The 27,134-nt window shown below is 38.8% G+C and overlaps 1 long non-coding RNA gene across 1 annotated transcript; it reads right to left on the bottom strand.

Annotated features, from left to right (window-relative positions):
- Positions 1-7,857: 7,857 nt before the first annotated feature.
- LOC149997361 (uncharacterized) lies at positions 7,858-20,423 on the bottom strand. The gene is made up of 3 exons (XR_016514327.1): positions 20,311-20,423; positions 19,273-19,451; positions 7,858-10,786 (listed from the first exon to the last, which is right to left on the bottom strand). It is a non-coding gene; the product is annotated as an uncharacterized LOC149997361 (long non-coding RNA).
- Between the last annotated feature and the right edge of the window lie 6,711 nt (positions 20,424-27,134).

The following is a 27,134-nucleotide window of genomic DNA, read 5'->3' on the forward strand; positions in this document are numbered from 1 at the left end:
GTCACTCGCTGTTCTGTGGCTCTGGGTGGGGGAGGGCTCAGAAAGGGTACAATGGCTACTGCCTGGCTTCTGGAGTTTTGTCCAGGACGATGCTGTCTCAAGGCTCTTTCCCTTATGCCAGACACTTCAATTTCTCCCCATATGCCACTGGTGCCCTTCAAGCTGCTTCCCCAGTGCTGGACCCCAGAGGGAGTGAGTCTGAGTAAGTCCTAAGACCACTGTGAACCCTTTAATAGGAGACTTCTGATAAACCCACAATTTCTTCCACTGTCCTAACCCCCACTGGTTTCTACAGCTAGAAGTTATGGGCACTTATCTTCCTGGCACTGGAACTCTGGGCTAGGTGGCCTGACATGGGGCTGGGATCCCTTGCTCCAGAGGTATTCCTCTCAATTTTTATCCACCACACATGGTTGTGGGACTGCCAGTTCTGTATCTCCATGTCCCCATGCCTCTCTGCGCATCACCACGTCTCTGCCCCTCTTATCCATCTGGACGAATGTGACTTTAATTCTTTGGTTTTCAAACTTCCATACAACTCGATTTTCTGATGATTCTGGGTGATGGTTGTTCTATAGTCTAGCTGTAACTTTTACTGTGGTTACGCAAGGAGGCGAGCCACATTTACCTATGCCTCCATTTTGACCAGAAGTCTAATATGAGGTTTTATTTGTAGAGATTCAATACTTAACCAAAAATTTAAAGCGATTATTACATTTTACCTTCCATTTGTCAATCCACATCTAGAAAACTTTATTTAATTCTGAATAACACATTTTAAAAGGCATAGAGACAAACTAGAGTGTGGAGACTAACAAGAATAATCAAAGCATTTGAAATAATACCACAGGAGGAGTGATTGAAGATGTCTGTGTGTGTGGTCTAGAAAAAGTGGACTCTGAAAGCAACGTGATTTCTTATTTAAATACCTCTAGGACTGATATGAGATCAGACTCACACTGTGTGATCTATAGGTAAAATTAGAAATGATGGGAGGATTTCTTCCAATTCAATATAAAGAAAAAGTGTTTAAAATGTTTGTCCAAAGATGGAATGGCTGACCTGCAAGGTGGTACATTATAGTCTAGCAGAGAAAATTCAAGCAAAATATAGACCAGGTGGCTTCTATGGCTTCTTCATTTTTGCAAGTTTATATATCTAGAAGACAAAGGGAAATTTGGCTGAAGCATACATCAAAAGTGCATTCTGAAAAACTATATTAATTTCTTATAACATCTGCATTCCTACTCTTCTTTACTAACCTGGGTAGTTAAAAACCAATGGTATGTAATTTTGATCACCTGGCTCTGGTGTCCAGGGGACTTGTATTCCTGGGTCATATAAGACTTTGGCAATCAGGTGGACAAAGAGGTGATTCTCGGCAGGCTGGCAGCTGCAGGGCACTGTGCAGACTGCAGGCTGAGACACACCCGTCAGCCTTTCTATAAATGAAGCCTATCTGCTTGTCCTCAGGCTGTGGCCTAAGGGAAGACTTCAGTTTTAATGTACCTCTAGTGGACTATGAAGCTCTTTCCAAGGAATGTGGGCTGTGCATGCCACCTTGGCTCTTCCCTCTCCTTGCTCCAGCTCATTGGTATCTCCCAGCCAGTGAGGTTAGCATGTGCAGTCTCACAGTACTGTACATGCTTATATAGTTTTAAAGGCTGCTGCCTGGAGTACAGCTGCCTAACAGCCTAAATCTATATGCTGATATTCCCCCCTTAGGGATGCTGACAGGTCTTGACACATTCTCAACTACTGAGAGCCATTAAAATGTAACAGGTTGCTTGGATGAGCACAAATGGAGACACAGTCAAGATCTGGGGCAGGGCTGAAGGATAGGCCTCACCCCACAAGAGGCCACGTCCACGAGACTGGAAGGCATGGCTGTTCCATCTCCTGGACAGAAACCAACATAGAGAGTCAAATAAAATGAGCAAGGGAATATGTTCCACATGAAAGAATAAGATAAAACCTCAGGGGGAAAAAACTTAATGAAACAGAGATAAATAATTTATCTGACAAAGAGTTCAAAGTAGTGGTCATAAAGATAACAAACTGGGGAAAAGAATGTATAAACATAGTAAGAACTTCAACAAAATGATGAAAAATATAGGAAAGTGCCAAATAGAAATCACAGAGCTAAAAAAATAAAACGAATAAATGAACTTAAAATAATATAGAGGGGTTCGACAACAGAACAAAGAAGAAAAGATCAGCAAATCTAAGAAGAGGCAGTGACACTTATCCACTGAAATTAGCAAAAAGAAAAAAAATTATAAAAGTGAAGGTGCTTATAGAAGGAGAGGGAGAGAGAGAGAGAGAGAGAGAGAGAGAGAGAGAGAGAGATATTTTTGTATTTGTAGGAATAATGGCTGCAAACTTCCCCAACCTGTGGAGTAAAACAGACTCAGATTAAAGAAGCCCAGAAAGTTCCAAATGAAGTGAACCCAAACAGACCCACACCAAGACACATTTAATTAAAATGTCAAAAGTTAAAGAGAATATATTAAAAACAGTAAGAGTTTTAGAAACATTTTAACATATTTAGTTTAATGCCTTTTAAAAATAAGAACAAGTGAGCTACAATGTTTTTTATTTTACAAAAGACCTAACTGAACTTCAGCACTTAAGAAAAATAATTATTGATGAAGTTAGAGCTAGAACATGGGGACTTTGATTCACAAAAATAAAACTTTTAACTATGCCTTTTCACATTCACTATCTGATGTGTTTTCTAAAATTCTCCTTAAAGTTGACTGAGATCATTTGTTGATGAATTCAAATTTTTGAGTACCATTCAAAGCCATAAGTCAATTATTCTATAATCATGGTAGTATTTTTTGAGAGCAAGGGTTTCATCATATTCTGAGTGAATGGGAAGTCTTAAAGGCTCCTTTTCTAGGCTTCTTCAAGATATCATGGTCATTGTATTATTGGCTGGGTTACACTTTCCACTAAATATACCATTATTACACAATGGGCAGAGTGAAAGAAAACTCTTGGAATAAGAAGTGGCGATGGCCTCACTTGGGCATTACAATTCCACTGCATCTGGGTTTCTCTATCCCAGTACTGTAGGGTATCATACTACTCTCTTCAATGCAATACTTCACACCCTGTAGTTATAGTGTGTGCTACTCACAATCCCTGTAGTAAGCATTTAAACTGCTCTAAACATCAGCAAAAGCAAATGGTTCTTTTTAGTCCTTTAGTTTATTACAAGTTTAACACTAAACAGGTTTACTTGCGATAGGAAATAATCCTGGTCCTTCGGCAGTTAATATCCCGAGGGGTGAAGTGAGAGTTTTCTGATGGGCTAACTGAAGTGAATTAGCTAATTAGGTACAAAAGATATAGTAATCAGAATTACGTCAAAGCCTTGTGTCCCATGCAATTTTTTATTAGTAGATAATCTGAAAAGCATCATCCTGAAGAACTCTCCTCTCTAGGCACATGCCGTGACTTAGGGATCCCTGTGGTGCTGAGAGACTCACACCACCATCCTTGCAGCTCTTCAGCATTGTAAATATTCAGCCAGCTCTGTCAAACTGGGATAACAAGTCTCTTACAGTGTTGAAACAGTTGGTGGCCAATATATGCATAAGGGAAGTTATGCATATTGGTTAATGACAATAACCACACACACAAGTACATACACATACACACAATCTTTTTCAGGACTAGTTTGTCTGAAATCTTGGCATCATCAAATGTCAAATGAATTTAAAATGTGATTATCTGAGTCTCCTGAATGGAGAGACATCAAATTGGCAGAGAAACAGAAATAACAGGGGAATTTAACATTCTGCATTTTGCTAGCTACTGTGTCATCCTCAGGGTTAACAGATGCCAGCTCCTTGATCAGTTAAGTAGAACACCACCTCCCCACAGCTTCCTTTATGAAAACTGAATATCCTAACAGAATGTTGATAATACCAAGATTTTGCTAAATATTCATTTTTAGTTTTCAGTATCATTTAAAATGCAGGAACCTAAAAATATACACAAACCAAATGTTGATGCATTACAGGGCTTGCATGTAATGATTTTTTTATTGCATATGGTAACTTCATGTTATTAGCTACACTTGATACAACTGGATACACCTTGACAATATTTGCGATTTATTAAAATGTAAATGACAAAGCAGAAAAGAATGTGCAGACAATTGAATTACTGCATTGACCGGATGTTCCAATACAGTATCTATTTTTGTCAAAGCAAGGGTGGCTCCTGCTGTGGAGTACTGAATGGAATATTCCACAGCAGCATTCGGGGAGAACTTACGTAAAGGAGATTGGACCCTAATCATTGGATTTTAAATTCATATCTCCAAAAGCAACATATTTCCAGTATTTTCTAAAAGATGTTATGATAATTTTGGCACATACTTATTGGAAGTTTATCGTTCACAACCATGTATTCAGTATCTATTATTGGATCTGTAAGTTCATTCATGAAAACAATGATACATTTGTTTGTTTTGCTCTTGGCCTGGGCTTGTTTTGGTTATGAACTATTATGTGATGAGCATGAGTATGTGTAATACAGCAGCGAATACGTACAATGCAAGAGGGACATTTTCCTGATGGGAACTGCTATGTGTTATTTAGTCCAGAGAAGATTGGAAGGCAGATAGGTGTCTTTAAGGAGTTGAAGAGATAGAGTTTAGAAAGAATGGAGACCAACTGTTCGTTTTCTCAATAGGGAACAAGAGAAAATGATTGTATGACAGTGTGAGAGATTTGGAATAGAAATAAAACAGAATTCCCCAACCGTGTAGGCTCTCAAACACTGACATGCATTTTGAAGGAAGTGTGTGAATATTAGTTTTATTTTGATGCCTTAATAAAATGGAAAGACACATGTTCACTATGTGGTCTTATATGGATAAAGAGAGAACTAAAGGACTTATAGTTCCTGGATTTTCATGATGCATGAGTAGAATCTAAAAAATGCATGGTGGTGGTAGCTAAGAGGGCTCACTTTTTAAAATTTTCTTTTTTTTAAATTGTTTTTCTATTACAGTTGTCCCATTTTCCCCCCATTGGACAGCTCACTTTTTTAATGGTAGTTATTTCTCATGGGGCAGGCTGGCCATTTTTACCTGTACTATGAAATGTTAAACTGGATGGAATGTCATGTAATAAGATGAGTGAGAACAGAGAATGTGGGAGCTCAGTGAACTCTTATTTTTCCTCCCACAACCATTTCTGTCATTAAGTAGTTCACGTTTAAAAGAAAAATGGTCTTCCGAGTTATTTGTGGACTTTAACATATGTATATTGATTTTTGAATTTGTAAGAATGTGGTTAAGGCTCCTGAAGAACTGAATTCTGTTTACATCTTTTCACACACACACACACAGATACATATAACATGTTGTATGCTGTCAAAAAGTGTTGCACTCTAGCAAAATAAATCTCTAGTGTTCACATTTGATTCAATAAAATAATTGATTGCATGGAATACAAATTGATCCACATTTAATTCTTGCTTTAAAAAATTATGACCACAGTGTATTTTGGTTGTCTCTTGACTTGAAGATAACTATATTTTCCATTTTCCTGAAACAGCTTGTGTAGCCAAAAGAATCACTGTGTTAAGAATCAGAAACCTGGTGTCAGGTCTTATCTCAGTCATGAACTGGCTGTTTGCTTGGACAATTAAGTACCTCTTAAGTATCAGCTTATATACTGAGAAACAAAAAGTCAGATGAGGATATGCTAAACAGATAAATTTAAACTTTCTTCTTCTGGTTATAATATGCTATCAATTTTCAATACCAAAACTCTTGACCTCTGACTTCACTCTAAGATTATATATCCATAGGTTAGGTTAATCGTTCCCGACTTCGGCTGCACATTATAATCACCTGGGGAGCTTCAAAAAAGTAAAATTTTCCAGGCTATAGCTACACCAATTATATCAGTCTTTTGAGGAAGGACCTGGGTATAAGTAATTTTAAAATTTCCCATGTGGTTACAATGTGGAACGAAGATTGAGAACTGTTTTGGGTACAACACAAAGAGAGAAAGAGAAATAATGATGTTAATGTCATTTCATTGTAAGCGCAAGAACTGTGTCTGCATTGTTCTCTCCTATATCTCCAGTATCTAACAAAGTATTTGGTACATAGTAGGTGCTTAGGAAATAATTAACAGTTTTAATGAACTTCGGCTAATAAAAAGAAATAATACTTATCAAATGTGGTTACCTACTTTGATCATTAACACTTTGATCTTACTCAGAGAATAATGTTCAATTCTCTATTTTTGTTTGCCAGTGTTAAAAAAAAAGCAAAGTGAAATAATGGGTAATCTTATTGCAATGATACAATTCAACTATTCTTGGGATGAAAGTAAGAAAATCATCTGTTCTCATATCCTCTAGAGAAGAGGCCCTTTGGAATCTAAAGACATGTCTCTTACATGACTCCACACATCTTGGTAAAAAGAAATAAAACAAAATGTCTCAGTATCCAGATGTGTCATTTATTTAGCCAACACTTAAAAAGTATTTACATTGTGCCAAGCACTGTGATAGACTATCAGAGATTTCTCAGTGAGGGCTTTATGCTAGAATTAAATCTAATGGGCATCTTTACACGTAAATACATTAATTTACTTTCTATGCATATAGTATAGTTTCAGTTATATAGCAACTCTGGAAGAATTGAGAAAATAGTTGCTCAATCGTTTTGCTCTGTGATTCAGATGGCAAACTCCACGTAAGAGAGGCTGCGATTCTAGGGGATGAAGTGACAAATGAAACACAGTACTTGTCTTTTAGAATAGTATTGTCCTCTTCAACTCTCTTGACGATGGAATTGTTTTTTTATCTGTACTGTTCAGAAGGGTAACTTCCAGTCACATGTGGCTACTGAACAGGTAAGATGTGGCCAGTGCCCCTGAGAAATTTAATTTTTAATTTTATTTAATATTAATTCAAATTGAAGTTGCTGCATATAGGGGGTGGCTGCCTTGTTGAATGAGGCATCTCTAGAATTGCATATTCAAATGGAGGAGACTGGCAAGGAAGTTCTCATGACTTGGGTGGTCAGTGCTCATGTTGTGGTAAGCACAGAACACCATGAAAGGACAGAGGAATTAGGCTGTAACACTGGGGGTAGCAGCAGGGTGGTTGAGGCAGACTTCTAAGAGGAAGGGACTTCCAGCATGAGGCCTGAAGGACCAAGATATGGAGTCTGGAAAGGGGAATGGAGAGAGAACGGAAAAGAAGGTTTTGGTATGTGAGAAAATCCAGAAAAGAAATAGAACATTAAGAAATGGCAGATATGTATAGCAACAACATAAAAGAGCAAGTGGGCAAAGGGAAATAATTAGTCCAGAGAGGGATGCTGAGCCAGGATCCAGCCTATGAAGGACTTTAGGTGTCATGATATTTCAAGGGTAATGGGGAACCAATAAAAAGTTTGAAAGTGTGAATAATCTGAACATATTTGTGGTTTAGAGAGAGTTCCCTGGTTGCCACTTGGCAGGGTGGCTGGAAGCTGGAGGCACGAGGCAGTAGTCCAAATGAGAAGTGAGGATTGTCTTAACTACAGTAACATAGAAGGTGGAGAGAAGCAGACATATTTGACAGCAGGAAGATAATAAAGTCAAAGGGATTTCCCTGATTGACTGGCCATGACAGGTGACAAGAGACAAGGATCACACCTTGGTTTCTGACTTGGGTAGGTGATAGTGACATTTCTCGAAAGGCAACATGGGGTCATTTAGAAATTAGATTATTTGCTTTTCCTGGATTCTCAAGCTAGCTTTCATATACACCAGTGCACACAAACAAATGATGAGAACATCCTCTTCCAAGAAAGCAAGGGAAGTTCACAGCTGATGCAATATTGCTTTTATTGGGTTTCAGAGGACATACAACAAACTTTCATAAAGTATCAGCAAAGTCACATTTTGTGCTTTGGTACTTTAAAAAAAACACTGTTTATTTATGAACTCATTTAATCAGAACTATGTGAGATATGGCCAATAATCACACTGAACCTGGATGACATGACTGTGAGGAGACCCAAGTCTGACAATGCCAGATGTCTAAGTGGAAATGGACAGCAGTCAGTATCAGGTACGTCCAAATGTCCAGATGTTTGTTCTGAAGGAAACCCAGCTTAACTGACTCCTTTAGGACAAAAGTGTGTTTTGAATCTCTGTGTTCTCCAGCTGACCATGTTATCAATCCTTACTAAATACCAATTAAGTGCAAGGGGGCTGGTAAAGAAGGGTGAGATTTCCTCAGTTCTAACTTTTTGTGGCTGAAGTATTCTTGAGTTGATACATAGATGAGTGAGGGTTAAAACAACAAATAACTATTGATATTTTCAAAAATATAAAAACAATTGAAATAGTCATATGTAAATATTAAGGGCACTTATAAATACATACTGTGCACAAAATTGGTTAAGAAAATACTCAGGAGACTTTATTTGTTTAGTTGAACTAAGAATTCCAAATAACTTAAGAATATCATTGAAGACATTGTACAAAATAACTTGGGCCATTGTGTGTTTTGGGGGGGATGGGCCATGACAATTTCTAGATATAAGGATGTTAGTTCTCTTAGTTCATAGCCAGTTATTTTTCACATTAACATGGTAAACCAAAGAGATGAAAAATTGAAACAATCTACTAAGTACAATGCTCCCAGATCACCCAGATAAAGTGTTTTGACTGATCAAATTCAAGTTCATACTTTAGTTAAGCAGGGTGAAGTAGTTCAAGAGTCTCTGAGATTAAACTTAAGGACCTCGTTTCTGGAATTATCTCCACCACACTCAAATTTGTGATCTCCATAAGTTACTCTAACTTTATGAATTTATTTCATCTGTAGGAGAAGTCATTGCATTAGGTGACCCTTAAGCTCACCCATCCTATTTTTTCTTTTCAAGAATTTTTGACTTCATTCAGACTAAAATGATGAATATCATCAAAACCTGTCAGAAAAAAAAAAGCTTAAAATACTGATAAGCTCTATTCCTTCATATTTTCGATTTTCTATAAGGAAAAAATATATTCTATCACTCTAGTGTAATTTAGCCATAAATCTGAGAAATTTGAGGGGATAATTAAATGAAATAGCTCTTTGTTTACCACAAAAAATATCAAGCAATACAGGAAGTGGTGATACAATGATTGCAATATTGTGACTTAATGCCTTAGATCAGCAATTTTTAACCTTTTGCATCTCATGACACACATCAAGTAATTACTAAAATTTCATGGCACACCAAAAAAAAATTTTTTTTCCATCCTGACAAAAAATAGGTATAATTTTGATTCACTCATACCAGACAACTATTGTTGTGTTGGCTGTTGTAATTTTTTAAAATGTGACAATCTAAGGGAAAAGAGGTCAGTGCCCCAGCCTAAATAGACAGTTATTGTGCCATACTGGTTGAAAATCGCTGCCTCAGATCATGAGCTTTGCAACTGCAATTCTGAATGTGATCCCTGTATATGGCAGTTGGGCAAGTTAATCTCATTACTTAGTTTTCTCATCTATAAAATGGAGATAATATCTATTTTGCAGGATTGTTGTGAGGCTTAAGTCAGTTAATATATAAAATTTTTAACATGTAGTGAGACTTCAATAAATAACAATTATTAAGGTAACAGGAAAATTACCAGTTCACATATTATCACCAGTCTCTCTCACTTGCTTTAATGGCAAAGAAATGAAATTACGAGTCTAGGCAACACCTGCTATGAGAGAGCAGGCCGGGCCATGTGCAGGTGAGCTGAAGCCTTTGCTGGCTGTGTATATGCACACTGGCATATACAGTGTCTGCGGCGAAGACAACTTGGTGTGTGTTAAGAGTTCCCTGAACTCACCCAGTAGATTACTTGCTCCATCGCTTTGCTCACACAATAATGCCTCTTCCTGAAAGACTACTTTCTCCTTTCTTTCCATTTATCTAACGTTTTAACATCCTTTAAGATTTAGCTTGTAATTTCCTCATTAGGGGAACTTTCTTCCCTACACAGACCAGTTTTATCCAGGTTATGTGGACTTCCTCTGAGTTCCTTGTTCAAATCGTTTGTTTTGTTTTTGTTTTGGTCTTACCATCTATTGATCCAGTTTGTTACTTATCTTTTCATAAGTTTATGTACCGCTCTCTGACTAGATTTAAACTCTTTTGAGGCAGTGACTGTATCTCACAAAACTTAGCTTGCCTATTAAGAAGAATGATTGATGGGTTGGTGTCAGGTGGCATAATGTGGCATTTCTATACTGCTTTATGACTTTCTACAAGTACTTTCTCTCTCAGATTGCCTCTGACCACTTTGTTATTTCAAGAGTACTTTATAGACCTGAGGTCACTCTTAAGATCAAACTCTGTGGCTAAAAATTAATCTACTTAGAGCGTTAATTGTGTTCCTTAAAACATTAACACATTTGTGCAATTTTCCATTTTAAAAATTGGTGCACTAATAAGCATATTTATATTAGGAAGAGTTTTTTAAAGTGAATACCACACTAGATTTAAATGCAAGCAGAGGAATACAAATGAGGAAGGAGAAGTCTTTGGTGCATTGAAATCTAGATGACATTATTAGGTTCCTCTGTTTCTTGAAAAAAAGTGCCATTGTTGTGAGAGTTCTATGGGCTGGAACTGCATCTGAGCAGGAGAGGGGTCTTCAGGTGATGGCTGTGCATGAACTTCAGCGCTGGCTGGAGCATCCACTGGCGAGGCTCTCACTCTCAGTCTCTGCCCTTTCCTGGGAGACATTCCTGGGGGAGGCTAAAGGACCAGCTGAAAGGAACATCAACACAACTAAAAAAACTTCAGAATATATCATAGAAAGTTATCACATTGACTCTTTAATCAAAAGAATGTAATGATACTTTAGTACCATGTTATTTCTAACTATAAGTGAAACGCTGCATCACCAGAAAAATGGAGCTCTTTCTTATTGTTCATTCCGTTCAAGAATCAGAGGAGCAACAGCATGGCTTGAGTGTGTGTGAGGGCACCACACTAATCACTCGTGGAGAAAATGCTCCATAAGGAAAGCTTCATCTTTATCCAACAGGCAACTTACTAAAATAGGACACATAGGAAAACAACAAAAGAACACATAACATTGAGGACATGTTCCAATATCTAAAAACTAAATGCAAAATAAAATAATTGTGGATACATAAGTGCTTAGCAATGCAGGAGTGAATGAAGTCACTACAACTCCTAGAAATTAATGTCAATTGCCTATATTTCTGTTTCTAGTATCAGAGCATGATGCATAGTGACCAATAAAAGAACAAAAGGAAGAAAGGGAGGAAAGAACGGAGTAAGATAGGAGGGAAGGCAGGGGAGGAGGGAGAGAGGGAGCGAGGGAGGGAGAAAAGAGAAAGAAAACGAATGAAGTAGGAGGGAGAGAGAGAAAGCCAGAAAGAAGAGAACGGTGTCTGAAATGGAGCAGAGGGATAGAGTGTGCAGAGAGGAAAGCATCATGTGAGCAAGTTCAAAGCCTCATAAGCCAGGGGAAACAGGCTTGCTCAATTCAAAAAAGGTTATACAGTATATTCAAGTGGCTTCAGAAAATGGGGTGGAGCAAATTTCAGGAAGTTTTGAACATATTAAGATTTAATTTTGGAAATGTGGTGTGTTAATATAACTATGGTAGTCTTTTGAAGGTAATATTAACATGATTCAGAGAAATGAAGTGGAAAAGGAAACGTGAAATTCAAAGACATCAACCCAGTGGGAAAAAAACAAACCAGCAAGAAATTAAATGAATACATACGAACTAAAAAGTATAGTCTTAAAATAGAAAGGCAGGTGCTTGTCTGGGTGTCTTCTATGTTAATGTTGAAGGAAATGGATTTAGAACTCATATCAAGAATTTCCTTCTCTAACTGTGTAGCATTTTTCTTTCTTCAGCTGTTCCTCTTTCCTCTCATTGCCCTTCCTGAAAACGAACTTGACTATTTTAGCATCAAGACAACAACATGTTGGTAAATACAGTACCTGGAGGTGGAATTAAATATAACTTTGAAGGACAACTGTTGGTACAAATAGACTCTACTTTAGAATAGCTTCAAAAATTCTTAGAGCTATAAAAGAATTTAGAGACCAACTAATCCAACCCACTCATTTTACAGACAGGGATATTTGGGAAGAGCTGTATTAATGTTTCTTTTATTATACAAAAGATTTTATGAATGAAATACATGTTGCAGGTGGATTTGAATTGAACTAAACCCTTTATTGTCAGCCTCTTCATTAAGCTAGCACAATGAAGATGCATAATGAGTTAGGTACACCAAAAGGGATATGCTACTGCATATCATTGTTTCCTGCCCTAAACACTTCGAGTACATTAAATATGTTGGCTCCCTAGATGGCAGGTATAATAAACATTTCCCCCAAAACTTGTAAAATAACTTACTGTTAAATATTGTTAATAGGCATTTTATTTTTCTGTTCTGACCAAGCATGTAATAACTGACCCTAGATGAGTAATTAAATAAAATATACATTTTACAGACTGCAGAATTCATTATTTTGTGAGCATGGAGTAGGAGGGTAGGGTGCTAATCTTTTGCTACATGTGTTTAAGACTCATTTGTGAATAAATTAAAATGCTACTGTGTTAAGGAAAGATGTTTCACACAATTTTTTTGTTATTCTTTTGGGTAAGTTAATAATAGAAAGTCCAGATGAAAAGTAAACAATGTATTGTTTTGGTGTATCATAGATATAGCCCATACAAATGTCTCTTTTATAATATGGGCCCCATTTTTAAAATAAATTTGAAGAATAAATAATATAAATATGTGAACCACTATATGAGTCAAATGATTAACAAATCAGCTACATTTGGTGCCTGTGCCTATTTAATTGGGATGAGTAATATCTTGTATTATCTCAACATGAGCTTCCTTTGGAACCCTTTTTGTCTCCTGAACATGTAAGCATAAACGAGACCCTTGCATTGGTTTGCCCAGGGCCCCTCTGTGATCTGATTGCAATGATTCTCCGAATTTGCATCAAAAGCATTATCACCTACTCAGCACATAGCAAGTGCCAATTCCCTGGCTAATCAGTCAACTTGCTGTTGCTCTGCCTGGATTTCTCCTCATAAACTGAGATATTCAGGGGTCAGTTCTATGGAGAGGGCGTTTCAGCCTAAGGACCTACCACACTGAGACACCAAAAGGGAAGTTGATGTTAGTACATATGTAATCTAAGGCAAAGTTTCAGTTATTCATCATGTGCCATGCAAAATGAAAAGTTAGAAGTTGTTTATCATTGCTATGATTTTGATTAATTTGATTAAATTAAAATTATCTCTATCTAAGGCTATTTCCCTGGCATTTTTCTCATTATTTTAATAAAGGAAATAATTTCTTATGAATAATATTTACTATTCTAATATTCTCCCTAACTTCGAGTTATCTAAAATTAGGATTAAGATTAAATAATCAAATATTTTATAAATAATGCAAAGGTATCCACAATGGTAATTCTTTTAGACATGATTAATTGTCATCATCTAGGCTACACACATTCATTTTTGTGTGAGAACACAGACCATATTGAGTCCTTTTATTCTTATATTAATTAACAGGAAATTTTTTAAAAAGTTAACTTGAAAAACATTCTACTTAGTAGCCATGCCAAATGATGAGAAACACCGAAGGGAAAAAAAAATCTCAAGTAGGCAGCATGTAAAGCAACACACAACTATATGCACATTAGTATAATTACACATTGCAAATTATATCGGATGCATCCAATATCTAATTTTTTGAAAGCTGATTCCACTTGAGATTTCAATAAGAGCATCAACATTTTGCAGGTGGTTCCTTCTGTATAGTATCCAAAGAGAATTATTTCTCTAATGTTCTCCCTAAAAGGAGCCATGGATGAGCAATCCTAGGACTACAACCTTGATAGATAAAGCCAAGGGGGTTAGCTCCACCAAATATAATATTCAGCATAGTTTTAATTATGCTCCTTTTGTGAATAGTATTCTTATTTCATCAGGCAATAAGAAACAATCTTCAACACGAACGTCATTTTAAAATGTAGGAGAGGCTTCCCATATATTTTGCAGTAATGATGTGAAAAACTAAGGGGCTTACAATTTTTTAGAGTTTTTTAGATCAACTGATAAAAAGATAAATATGCAAGTGAATGGCAGATTATATTTTTGATTGAAAAGAGAGAACTCTACATTGAGTTCTATTCTTATAAAATATACGATTAATTTAACCTAAAGAGGATACCAGATCAAAGCTCCATTTTGAGAAATAGGCCTTTGTCCTCATCTTTCTGTATAAATCAACCAATCATCAAATAACCAAATATATATTTCTGATCTTGGAGAATGGAGCATATTATTCAAATTGATTGGATCCATTTTCTTGATTCCTCCTTAAAGATCTGTCTGCTAATTAGGGTTACTGTTTAAGTATTTAATTAGCTGCACTTCTGTGCAATGAAATATGTTGTCATATCACATACTTTATCATGCTGTTGCTGTTCACAATGATGCCTCTACAGTTAGCAGTTTCCTTTGTTCTGCTCAGTAAGTGATTTTAGAAAGGGGATGGGCCAGGAAGGAGGAGCCTTGGGGTTTGTAAAATAAAATAGTACATTACTGGTGCACATGCAAAACTTTATGTATTTACACGAATTCTATTTTTAGAAATTAGGTTGCAATTTTATTTGGAATAAGCTAAGAGGCACATCTTGGTGACTTCAAATGAATCCAGAACCATTTATGACCCTACCTTAAACATCTCTCCAGTGTGTTTCCACTGCAGGGCAATGGTAAAACAACAATTTAATTTTTTTTAATCAGCAAGAAATGTCTTTAACAAGGAAGAAGTAAATTATGATAATTACTCTGAGTAGTTAGATCCTTGAGCATTACTAATTAGCATTTATTGCCTGGATTATAGAACAATACATGTGAAACTGAACTGCAATTGCTCTTTTACACTGAAGAACTGAAAAAGGCAATGGAGCAAAAAGGCAGGATCATCAGCAGTTGAGTCAGTAGCTCACATCTCCTTGAGAGTGTGCAGAATTACTCACTTCTGAAACATACAATATGGTCCTCAATACATTTGGCCCATTTATTTTTGGTGTTAGGTACATATTTACATGTGATATCATGGTCATGGGAGACTAATGAGAGGAGAAACATTTTGCCTATGATGTCATTTTGGGACAATTTTATCCATTGTGAGAGGTCAACAATAAAGAGCATAAAACTTGCCATTTCATAAAAGTATGAATATTCCTGTAGAAGTTTTAAGTTAAAAATGAAACAAAGAATTAAGTTCTGGGTGAATAAAATTTTACATTCACCTCCCCACTTGCATTTAGGAGGACGACAGTTGAAAATAATTGAGAAAACGTAATTAGTTTCTGGCTTGAGAGTCTTTTTCATTAGGAATTTGTAATAAAATTGATTCTGAAATTAGAAATAAATTAGATATTAATCAACAGACCAACATCAGCCATGTAAATAGATGCCACTTTTATATCTTGGCAACTCAAATTCCTAAATAACCTGGAAGGTAGGAGAGAAAGACAGGAAAAATTAACCATTCATCATTTTCTCTGCAGTCTCCCCGTTTTCCCCACACTCTGTTACAGTAAAGGAAGAGGAAAGCACATAGTACAATATAAAGCCAGTACTAAATACAGTCACCAGTGTCCTCAATACCCTTATGGATTCCCTACCTGAGCCTTTTTGTTTGAAAGAATATGTTTGACTAAATTTGTGAGGCGATTAAACAGGCTGGTGATAAAAATTAATTCTGCTGAATGAGCAAATGCATTTGAATTGCAGAGACGCAAAGAAGATAATACTTTCCCTTTGACATATCAAGCAGATTTGTTTCGAATGTTAAATTTGATTTTATTAGAATATATTAGCAGTGTTTTAATTAATACCAATTAAACATTTTCTTTCCCTGGGGCTTGAAACATTCCTAATGCTTTCTAAATCCTCTGTCTTTTATCCATCAACCGCCCCCCAACCCAACAAATCACCAAAGCCTTTGTTCCATTCTTCATAATTTTACTGTATTCAATAGAAAATTATGAACTGTTTATCCAAAGGTATCTTGCCCCATAAAATTAGTTCCTAGTTGCTGGATTTAAAATAAGTATTTTAAATTCATCAGTACAGTTGATTTTTTTAAAGGTGGGATTAGAAACTAAAAAATAAACTTTTTTTGTTTTGTTTTTTTGTTTTTGTTTTGGAGGAAAATGTTGCAAAAGGAGTTTTGGCTGGTTGGTATCGCTTGACTTTATTCTCGCTGGAACTTACTAAATTGCACTGGTTTTGAGCTGGTACTTTTTAGGAAATGGGCAAAAAAGGAATAAAAAAAGAAAGGGAGGAGAGAATCTGGTTAAAAATATGGTGAACCAGTAAGCCCTGTGAACTGAATTGTAACTGTTCCAAGGAGGTGCTGCATTGCATTTCACTCATTATCCCCTCCTTTTCTCTCAGCTTCCTGTCTTTCTGTATCCCAAAGCTCCAGTTCACTTCTTTCTTTTTCTTTTCTTCCTGCAATGCACCCCCCCCCCATTCCCCCGCCTTATTTTTTTTTATCTGCCAAGCTGGATTTGCACTTTTAAAGATCGGTATCAATAATGCCCTGCTTGTTTCGGTTGCACTCTCCCTTTAAAAGACAGCCCCCTCTAATTGATGCGTCTGGGCTAGTCTAGACTGGTAGTGATTGAACCAACCACCAATTATGTTATTCATTTCACTGAACTTCACTGATGGGCTCAGTGAGGAAGAAGGGATGTTGAGAAACCTATCTTAACTGAAGCAGTTCTCTGCTGAAATATAAAATCTTGTGTGTCGTTATGTACTCCTAAATGCCTGGGTGATCAGTTGTATGATAGCAACCTCAGAACATGAGCAAACCACTTGAAAACATGTTAAAAACCAAAGAATGCCTTGGAATACAAACTAGCACTTGTATTAAATTACTATCCTGTTATTAAAGACCATAGAATTTTATCTAACAAGTTTTTATTGACCCATATGTGCATTTTCATAAAATTAATTGTAGATATATTTTGACTTCAAAAAGCACCAAATATTTTACAGATATTTGATATGAATCATGTCGTAATATATATCCATAAGTTAAATTGATGGCTTTTCATTTCCAAATACCTATGCATACACATTAGCTAAGATGGAGGGAAATCATTAATCCATCCTATAAAAGCCAAAAAATGACTTGAAAATCAAATAACTTTCCTTTGAAACACATTCTGACTATCAAAGGCCGGAGAATAATATTTAAATATTACAAATACACTAAAGGTTTCAACAAAAGGCATCGTGCAATTGTCCCACAGTTCATCTTCTCAATTCAGTTTTCTGTTACAAAATAGTTTGGTTTCTTGACTATGACTTGAAGTCAATGACTAAAACTGCAACAAATACTTACAGAAAACAACTAGGAAAGAGGAGTTTCCTTAACCTTTGACTATAGGCATAAAACAAGGTTACAACCAATATAAAAATCTTTAAATTAAAAAAAAAAACCAAAACGTTTGAAGTCGGGATTGATTTAGGTGTTTTCCAAAAATAGAAGACAAATGTTGGTCTAAGAATATTAAAATTGCTTTAATGAAATTGTATATTGGAATTTTTCACAACAAAGGAAACATAAATTGCTGTTTCTCTTCTCTAACTCTGAGATGTACCTAAATCACTGAAATTATTCCTTTACAAAATGTTCCATTTTCCGAAAACAACAAAGCCAGGTAATCATAACCATTACCTTAAAAGAAGATAGTTTTAATTGTACAGTTTGGTGTTATCAATAACTACATTGGATTGAATTTAAATCCTGATAATTTTTCCATTTTTTAAACAAAGAGTAATAGGCATAGTTTAATTTGTGTGTGCTGTTACTTTTCCCTATTATACATATATATAGGAAATATGTTTCCGATCCTTATTACTTTTAAATTCATTGTATATAACAGTTTAAAGTAGATGCCAAGTAAGGAGGCTATTTCTTTCCTTTTATTTAAGATCTCTCAAAGAAATACAAATTTAGTCTTTATTAATAGTATGAATTCCATCCTTTATCTAGAATAACAAGAATAAAATTTTTAGCCTATCAACATTTTAGCCCAAACTATTGGTTCACCCCATCTATGTCTGTGTATTCACCATCTAGCCATATATGCTACACATGTGTAGGCAATGAATATATAATATGTCCACATGCCCATATTAATTGGCCACAATTTTAAGATCAACTGTTGAGTTTAAAAGTTGGAAGCATGGGGCATGCTGGGACTTCAGCTGCTAACTTCTGAGGTCAAGCACCAGGTACTGAGCTGTTCTAGTTGCGCTCGGCTAGTACTGCATGCTGCTCCCAAAGAAGAGACCCTAGAAAGCCCGCTCCTCGAGCCCCAGCGTCACTGACATCTACACAGACACTCAGCAGCCAGAATGCCCTTGTAACAGATATGTGCTTCCTTTACCAGAAACCTAGACGCTGCCACTTTCTGATCACCTGATCCCATCTAACAAAGAAAACCTCAGCGATGCACTCAATCACTTCAGACAAACTTTCTTTTCTTTTGCTTATGCTTTAAAGAAAAAAGTTGCACCAAGTGTCCAGGATGTGAAAGCACCACTCGCAGCTCCCAAGAGCCTAACCCGTGGATTTAAACGGTAAACATCACAAGTTAGGGTCTCAGGGATTGAGAGGAGCGCAACAAATTGTTCTTTCTTCAGACAAAACAAAGCAGAAGAATGACAGGCCATTTCTGTTCTAGCTCCGTGATTAAAAGGCAACAAACAGGTGGCAGGGTGCTCCCTTACTCTCTGTAAGCTTCCTTTAGTTCACACTTCAGTGTAGTGGAAATGCACACGCACATACACACGTACGCAACATCTCTGGACGCATATACATACCTGAACATACAATCGGGAGTGCATCAGCGAAAACTCTTTACAGCTTTGGGGAAAATTGTTTACTACAATGGAAAAATCATATGAAGAGACTCAGAAATGCCATGTTTTAACAACCTCGGTCTGTAACTAGGATCAAGCGTCTCTTCGAAGACTTAATTTACAAGCAGCAGAAATGACTAAGGAAAATGAGGCACCTCTTTTTCCCCGGGAAAGCATGCCACATACAAACTTCCAGAAATCAGGCTGTTGGAAGCAGAAGACCAAGATGTAGGATCTGGAGGCTGTGAACGTATAAACACGAACAGCGTTTCACACTCACCGGCTGCAAGTGGAGCGGGGCTGCAGCTCCCATCGCGCGTTCCGAGCGGAGCGGAGGGAAACGCGAGCCCCCGGCGCTCGCTGGGCGAGGTGCTCCCGGGCGCAGCGCGGCGCGGGGCGGGGAGGGGCGGGGGCGGCGGCGACGCACCGCATCCAGGGACTGTAACTCTGTACTTTATGCTTTGACCAGAGAGGGAGAAAAAAGGGCCATTGTGGTGCGAGCAGAGGGAAGGACTTGGGCTGATCAGATTTTGAAAATATGCAGTCATTATTTTTCTAACTAAAGAATGAGAAACCTCCCCAGAGCTGCTTTAAAAATGTTCTTTTTCTCTCGCGTGCACTTCGCCAGTCCTGCACACGGGCCTCCTGTGCATCAGCTGCCCGGCTGCAGCCGAGGCCAAGACTCTGCAGCCAGCGCCCGCTGTCACTCGGTGGACGCGAGGTGGCAAGGGTGGGGGCGCGCTGGGACGCAGCTCCCGCCCCTCCCGCCGCCGAGCCTCGGGAGCTCCTGGCCCCGGTTTCGGCGGCATCAGAGGCCTATTGCCCTCGATCTTCGCAGACAGCTGCGGGCCGTGTACCTGGTAGTCGGTTTCCCCCCGCCGGGCAGCCGGGTTTCTCTCTGTGAAGGCGCTGGCTCCGGTGACGCGTCCAAAAATGAAACGGAAAGGAGGGGGAGTGGGCTGGGAGGTGACTCTTTTAACATTTTTTTCTTCCCTTTTTCTTCCTTCCTTCCTTTTTCTTTCTTTCTTTTATTCCAGTCTGAGCCAAGTTGATGGCTGACTAGTCAGAGAATGACCAAGCAGCCCCCCAAGGAAGACACTTGAAGGGGGCCTCACCTTCTTAGTAAAAATACTAGATATTTTGTATATATTTCCATATGCAACTAACACTGTTAAAGCGCCAGTCTCTCCCCCATCCTTTCCCCTCTTCAAAATAGAACCCCACCAGCAAGACAGCTACATTCCCTCTGCTTCCCTCTGCACGGGGTCTATTCAGCATCCCCACCCCCACCCGTCTTCCAGACTTTTTTTTTTCTCACCTCTGTAGAGTCTTCTCAGGCACAATCCTCGGTTCAGTTCAGGGTCTCTCCTTTTTCCTTCCCTTCCCTTTTCCGTTTCCTCTCAGGAAAGCTAGTCCGTCACCATCCCACCTAGTCTCCTCTCTCTCTCTCTCTCTCTCTCTCTCTCTCTCTCTCTCTCTCTCTCTCTCTCTCTCTCTCTCTCCCAGTCTACCTCTCCCCCTTTCTCTTTTACTATTAAAAATAAAAATAATAATGGCCCTTTCGACATAGCAGCATGAAGCGGCTGCCTTTGAGAAAGCACATTTAATCTTTACTGGCTCCCCTAGGCTTCAGTGAAGAAGGAGAAGGCAAGAAAAAAAGGGAGAGAAAAAGGATTGTAAGGGAGGCTGCTGACGGACAGCAAGCGTCAGGCACAAATCAGCGACAAGTTGCATTTTCCTAGACCACACTGCCCCCTTTCTTCTGGGCTCCCTCCCCAGGCTCCTGGAGAGCCTGCGTGTCTGGTTACCGGAGGCAGCGGTCTCCCTTGCCAGCCATGGTGCAGATTCCTCGCATGCCCGCTTAAATCTCTGGCAGAATAAGGAATCAATATTCCCCTCTAATCACCTTTAGCTCCTTGATGGCCTTCCTCCTTTTCCGAGAGTCCACTTGGCTCCCGTCGGCTCCCCCTCTCTGCCAGGCTCCTACACACAAAGCTTGCAGGGCTGGCATTTCTCACTTCCTTCCATATCCTGGAGACAAGCCTCGCCCCTCATATCCTCTCGTGCACGCTCCCTCTCGCTGTTGTACTGTTTCTCATCTCTGACTCGCGGCACCCAGCGCAGGAAGGCATCTCCCTGACTGCTAGTGAGACCAAAAATACACCAGCAGGTCAGGGGAAGGCCAGACATTATATTATACACATAACAAAAAAAAAAAAAAAAAAAACAACCCTCAGCCTGCTACATGCAGGCACCAGGCACCACATTTTCTAGAAGGGTATAAAAAGGGGAAAGGAGTGAAGAAGCGACCACAATGCAGTTCTGTGCCTAATTGTTCCATATCCCATGGGTGTTTAAAAAACACATATGCAGGTGATATATTTGATGAATCTTGGTGGGTTTCTCTACAGACAGAAAGTCAACAATGACCAGGTATTTCTTTGATATCCGCATTTAGAGGAATAAGAGAGCAGTGATTTAATATATGTTTTAAATTTGCAGACACTCTGGGTATTATGATGACTACACTGCTAAAATTCTCTTTCCTTTCAGTTGCTGGGCTTTGTTCTTTGCCTATATTTGCCGTGTGTACTAATTGACCACTCACATTCCCTTGGCTTTTCAGATGAACACATCAGTCACTGTAGCTCGTTCTCACCCTTTGCTTACACTGCAGACATTTTCCTTATTCCTGAAGCATTTCACCTCCAGTGTCTGTCAGGTACACATGCACCTCACTGACCAACCTAAAGTCCCTTAATGATGATAAGCAATAATTCGGATGACAAAAATGGCACAACAGAAAAATGAAAGACATCCTGCGTTAACTAAAAGACCATTTCCAATCATTTCTATTGGCACAGACTTTAAAAGCTCAGCTATACAATGATCACGTAAAACAGGTATCACCTGAAAACAAGGGTCTCTACCAGCCTCTGCACGCAGTGTGTGCACTGCCATCTTAACCCAGTTTTCCTGGCTGGGGTCCTGCAGACCCTAGGCAGTGCTGTGTTAAGTACTGTGCTGGGCTCTGTACATGCGAGGAAAGGAGGGAGGTATCTGAGAATGCAGATTTCCTCCAAGTCAATATTTTAAAAGGTAGCTTCTTTGTGCTCAACTCAGATATTGTGCTTTGTCTCTGACTCTGAAACCTGCAGTAGCAGGGCTGTATGCCAAGGAAAAGGAGGAGAAAAAGCACACACAAGAAAACTTAGAGAGAGGAAGAAGGGAGAAAAGAGGAGAGGAGAGGAGGGGAGGGGCAGGGAGGGGAGGGGAGCAGAACAAATGGAGGCAAAAAGAGAAAGACCTGCAATCCTAGTGTTGGATTTCATTTAATATTTTCTTTTTGTCATTATTGGGAAGGAGAAAGATGGTTTGTAGGGGTTGGTGACTAGGTTAGAATCTTTTTCAGGTTTGTCTCACAGAATGTTTGCAGTAGACGGAGGTAGGAAAAAGAAACATGCTAGAATAATCACAAAGGGTGGAGCTGTCAGACACTATCTTTGACTCACTGGGTGCCTCCCTGTAATACCAAAATGAATCATTTCCAAGCAGACTCGTCAGTTGCAGTGTGCTTGTACATGAAGGCCGGACTGTGGGAACCTTGTTACTGCACTCCTCCTCAAAAAGGAAAGGTAAATGGAGGATGAAATTTAATGGGACTCTCCTAAACCTTTGTATTTTCAATAACAGTTTGCTATGATTTTCATATACTGAACTAATTTGCCTCGTCTGTATTCACGCAACTTACAAATATATACAAATATATGAGTTATGAAAGTTTTGCTATGAACACATCTTTTTTTTCTGTACAACTCAGTGATGTCTTTGGAGGATACTTATTTCAAGCAGTTAACACCTGACCCCAATTTCTGTGGGTAATTAGTGAGCTAGATAACCACACAAAGTGGGTAATTATTTAGTACCCAAGGGTACGCTAGAAGTGGGTAGTGGTTTTGTTAGCAAAAGCACATCTCTAATTATTGTATCTGTGATGGGTGCTTTAAAAATACCAGTTACTATATCAAGTGAACTGTGATAAATAAGTGAACTATTTTGCTGTCCTTACCAAATCCATATTATATTTAATTATGGTTAATAATATTTATCTCTCTTATATGGAGTGTTGCGAAGATTAATTAGTTAACATTTATAAGACCCTCAAAGATAAAATGTGCTAGACAGCTTCTAAATACAGTATTATTATTGTTATTACTATCTGGCTAATAATCCCAGGACGGGAGAAGTTTAGGAAGTAGATGAAGTTTTCTGGTCTTCGTCTTGGTTTGAAAATATGCTGAGATCACAAATGTAATGAGTTTGAAATGGGGAATGGTTTCTTACCAGACCAAGCCTAACATAGGCTGTCGTAGGAAAGAAAGGTAGATGCTAATTCATTGACAGCAGGCTTAGGGTGGATCTGAGGACCTGGGACAGGAGATAGAGAAAGGGAGAAGAGAAGGCAGCAGTCAGTGATGAGCAGCAAATGCGCACAAAAATCCCCAAAGAAGACATCCATGTAAGCTCTGGGACAAATTAATCATAATTAAAATCAATCAGCCAGTAACATAGTATTTATTCTGGAGAAGAACAATCAGTACATAATATTTTAACAAATGCAGGTACACTTTAAAATATTGCAATATTGAGATATCTAACTCAGGACATGAGCAGCAATGAAGAAGTGCTTTTTAACTCAATTGCTTTTATGAATCACCCCCAGGATGGTAAGGGGATATTATTGTATTTTGCAGAGAAAGAAAAGAAAAAGAAAGAAGAGAGAGAGAAAAAAAAGGAAACCCCATGCTTCAGGGTACATGATGCTGCAGAGCAACCAAACCTGGAAAAAGAAAAGCAGCCAAACCTCACTGCTCTTACTCTGTAGATGTCTGCCTCCTTGAGCCAGCTCTCCAGGGTCTGACTGAGGCAGGGCAGGCAGAGGCCTCTGGGATCCAAACCTTTAACTAGGCTCACCATATTTTTTCTTTCAAAGCAAGGCCGTCCTGGGGACCAACCCGAGGAGTCTGCAGCTGGGAACCTGTGGGAAGGGTGAAGGGAAGTGTGCACAGGTGTTGCATTCAGCCACATTTATACTATGTAGAGCATAGATGAGGGAAGGACGCATAAGTCAGACAACAGGTGTCAATGCCAAAATCTCTGCTGGAGAACAGCTTCCAGGATACATGCTCATGCTGTGACTGGAGGCCAGTAGTGTGATGAGCACATTTTAAGAGGTGAGGAACTAAGAGAAAATTTTTCCTAAATCCACCTGAACCCCAGGATTGTCACCCCTGTTTGAGCTCAGAACTACAAAGGTTGACTAGCATTCCCCAACCTGCCCAGGTCCCTTCCAACCCACAGACCATGTTCGACTTGCCCAGCTCCCACTGCAGCAAATTCCTTATTCCTGCTCCAAGCTGCTCTGTAAGAGCCGATTTCTGTTTTAATTGTTCTACCTGGCTTTTCCCTCTGTCACTTCCCATGGCTCTTGGCTCCTGGTATGGTTTCAAAGGCCCAAGTCAATTGTTTTCCCTCTGTCATCATCATTTTAAACACCTCTAGTTCACCCTTCTTCAAATTTTTATATTTAAAATTTTCTCCTGTTTCAGTTTCTTTCATCTCTGACACCCCCATATCCTTTCTTTGGCCTCTCTCAGTCTCTTGTTTGACATTTTTCTTTTGCCAAATATAGTTCTATCATATGTTATGGACTGAAAACCCAAAAGTCTGCTGCTAGCATCTCCTCACTCCCAGTCTGCCTCCCCCCACTAACATGTCTGACAAATCAGCTCATCTTAGGGCACTTCTCAAAAGCTCACAAAAAAGGGCTGAAACCAGTAGAGGACAGTTGTGTACACATGTGCATGTGCATACATGTGTGCATGTGTTTGCATGTGTCTTAGTTGACCTAACTACATGAATTCAGCAGGAAAGGCCCTGATGTACATGAACAGAAAGAAGAACAGAAGAAACAAGTCTAGTGTAGGTAGTTGTGGATATTTAGTATAAAAGCAACAGAAGCTAATTATTGCAAGAATATACAGAGAAAAGTTATTTTTTATGTATGTGCGTATATTTAGATGTATATGTATATATATACATACACACATGTACATATGAGCCTGTATGTGATACATACCCTGGATCATCTGGTCTCTGGAAGGGCATTTTCTATGCTATGGACAATGACAGACAGGGCCACGTGGCTCTGCAGCTAAAAGCTGAACATAAACAGCTTTTGCGAGACACTGGAAGAAGAAGACAAACACTCATAAATCACCTGCCTCCCTTCACTATAGTCTGGGATTACAGTCTAAGAACTGGTATAACTCCTATCTTGTACTTCTACAATGAATTTCAGCTTATTATCACTATTCAGGCCTCAAAATATGTGTACTATTAACCTTTCTACTCAGTATTTATTGCTTTAATGTTGTAAATCTGTTTCCTGTGACTCCTCTGATAGCTTCCATTGAAGTTCTTTCTTGTGACACTCACTAAAAGATAACTAATATCTCATTTAGTTCTGAAAACAGCCTTGAGAGCCACCAGCAGTGTTTTACAAGGGCAGAGAATAAGGTTCAGAACAGTTATAACTGCCCAGCTCCTGGGTGGCACAGCGAGAATTTGAACCAGCTTCTACTCCATGAGCGTGGTCTTTCCTTGCATCTTTGTGCTTTGTGACCCTGACTCAGTGTAAAGGACACTTTCTGCAGTCAGTCCCTCAAAACAGTCGTTTCTCCTTCTATGTGTTTTCTATCGTGCCCTCTATGTACTCTACCTGACATTGATTCATTTGGCTCCTTTTGTGCAATGCGTACTGCCTGAGTCTGTGCCCCTGGGGCAGGCACCGTGCTCCGCAGCACCGCTGCCTTCGAGGACAGACGGCAGGCTGGGCACTGGCACTGCCGGCACACTGCTCTCCCCTGCCAGGGCTGAGGTGACAGAAGCAAGGAACAGCGGCACAGTCACTTTTGCATTCCGAGGATACAGCTCAACGCCTGGCACACAATGGACATTTTAATAAATTTGTATGCTAATGTGATTTTGATTGTAACTTTTAGAGAGATTAGGGGTTAGGTCTAAATAACCCTTAGAATAATGCTTAGTAAAATGCCATATTTAATAAATGGTGAATTGTCTCCTGATTTCTAAGGCTATCATGGGGCTGAGGTCCCACTTATGGCTATGTTTATATGTGTTTCTAAAATATAGCAAATTGATATATTTAATTCATTCTAAATGTTTCAAAGTCATGCTTTTTTTAAGTTGAAGTCAGAAAAACTCTGTCTGAAATCTCAGTGAACTGTGGACTAGGAGGTAATGTCAAGTGCAAAAGTGTCCAGGACGGCGTGGATGAAAAGGGCTGCTCTGGGCCACGTGCAGGGATGGGGATCTGTGCACTTTAGAGAGTGTAGGCAAGTTGAGCTGATATAGGCAACCTACCTCAGATACCCTCACTTCAGAGAAGGAGGCTGAGAAGCTAGAAATGGTTCATCACTCTATGACCCAAAGCCTCCAAGGTTTTATAATACGTATTGTGGATGAATATTAGTCAATTTCTTATTTTACTTAAAGACACTTTGTGGGATCCTGGGCAGGCTAGCTTTTATCCTAGTCTTAATGTGAGCAATTCTGTCTCTGAATAGGGAAGTAGAAGGGGAACATTATGACGTTCATGCTGTCCTTGGAGTTAAGACACCAATGAATTCAGTTACAAATATGTGGCAATCTTCATTAGGCTGGGATAATGTCCATTGTATCAGCCCAGAACACAGTTTCCAAAGACGCAACCTTGGAGGTGGGTAGCACTTCTCCAGGGAGGGCTGGATGGGTAACGACGGCCCATCTACTCCAGTCCCTGAACTCTAAACGTCCTTTAAATGTGAGCTAAATAAATTATACAGCAAGGTCCCTCATTAATTGAAAAGAATATATATTACTTATTACTCTTCACAGGAAGATGAGCGACGAGAAACTTACTTGTGTGCTGTTTGGTTAGGAGAAAGTATTTTTCCTAAATTGATGAAATCTTGAATCAGTAAGGAGCGATGTTTAGTACAGGCAATCAGTAACTCATGTGTTCTCAAAAGTAATCATGTGGCAGATTTTAAACCCCAAGTCCACACCAGCTCCCAGTGT

This window comes from Furipterus horrens, unplaced genomic scaffold, assembly GCF_987537825.1.
Source record: "Furipterus horrens unplaced genomic scaffold, mFurHor1.1.pri manual_scaffold_11, whole genome shotgun sequence".
NCBI classification, from domain to species: Eukaryota; Metazoa; Chordata; class Mammalia; order Chiroptera; family Furipteridae; genus Furipterus; species Furipterus horrens.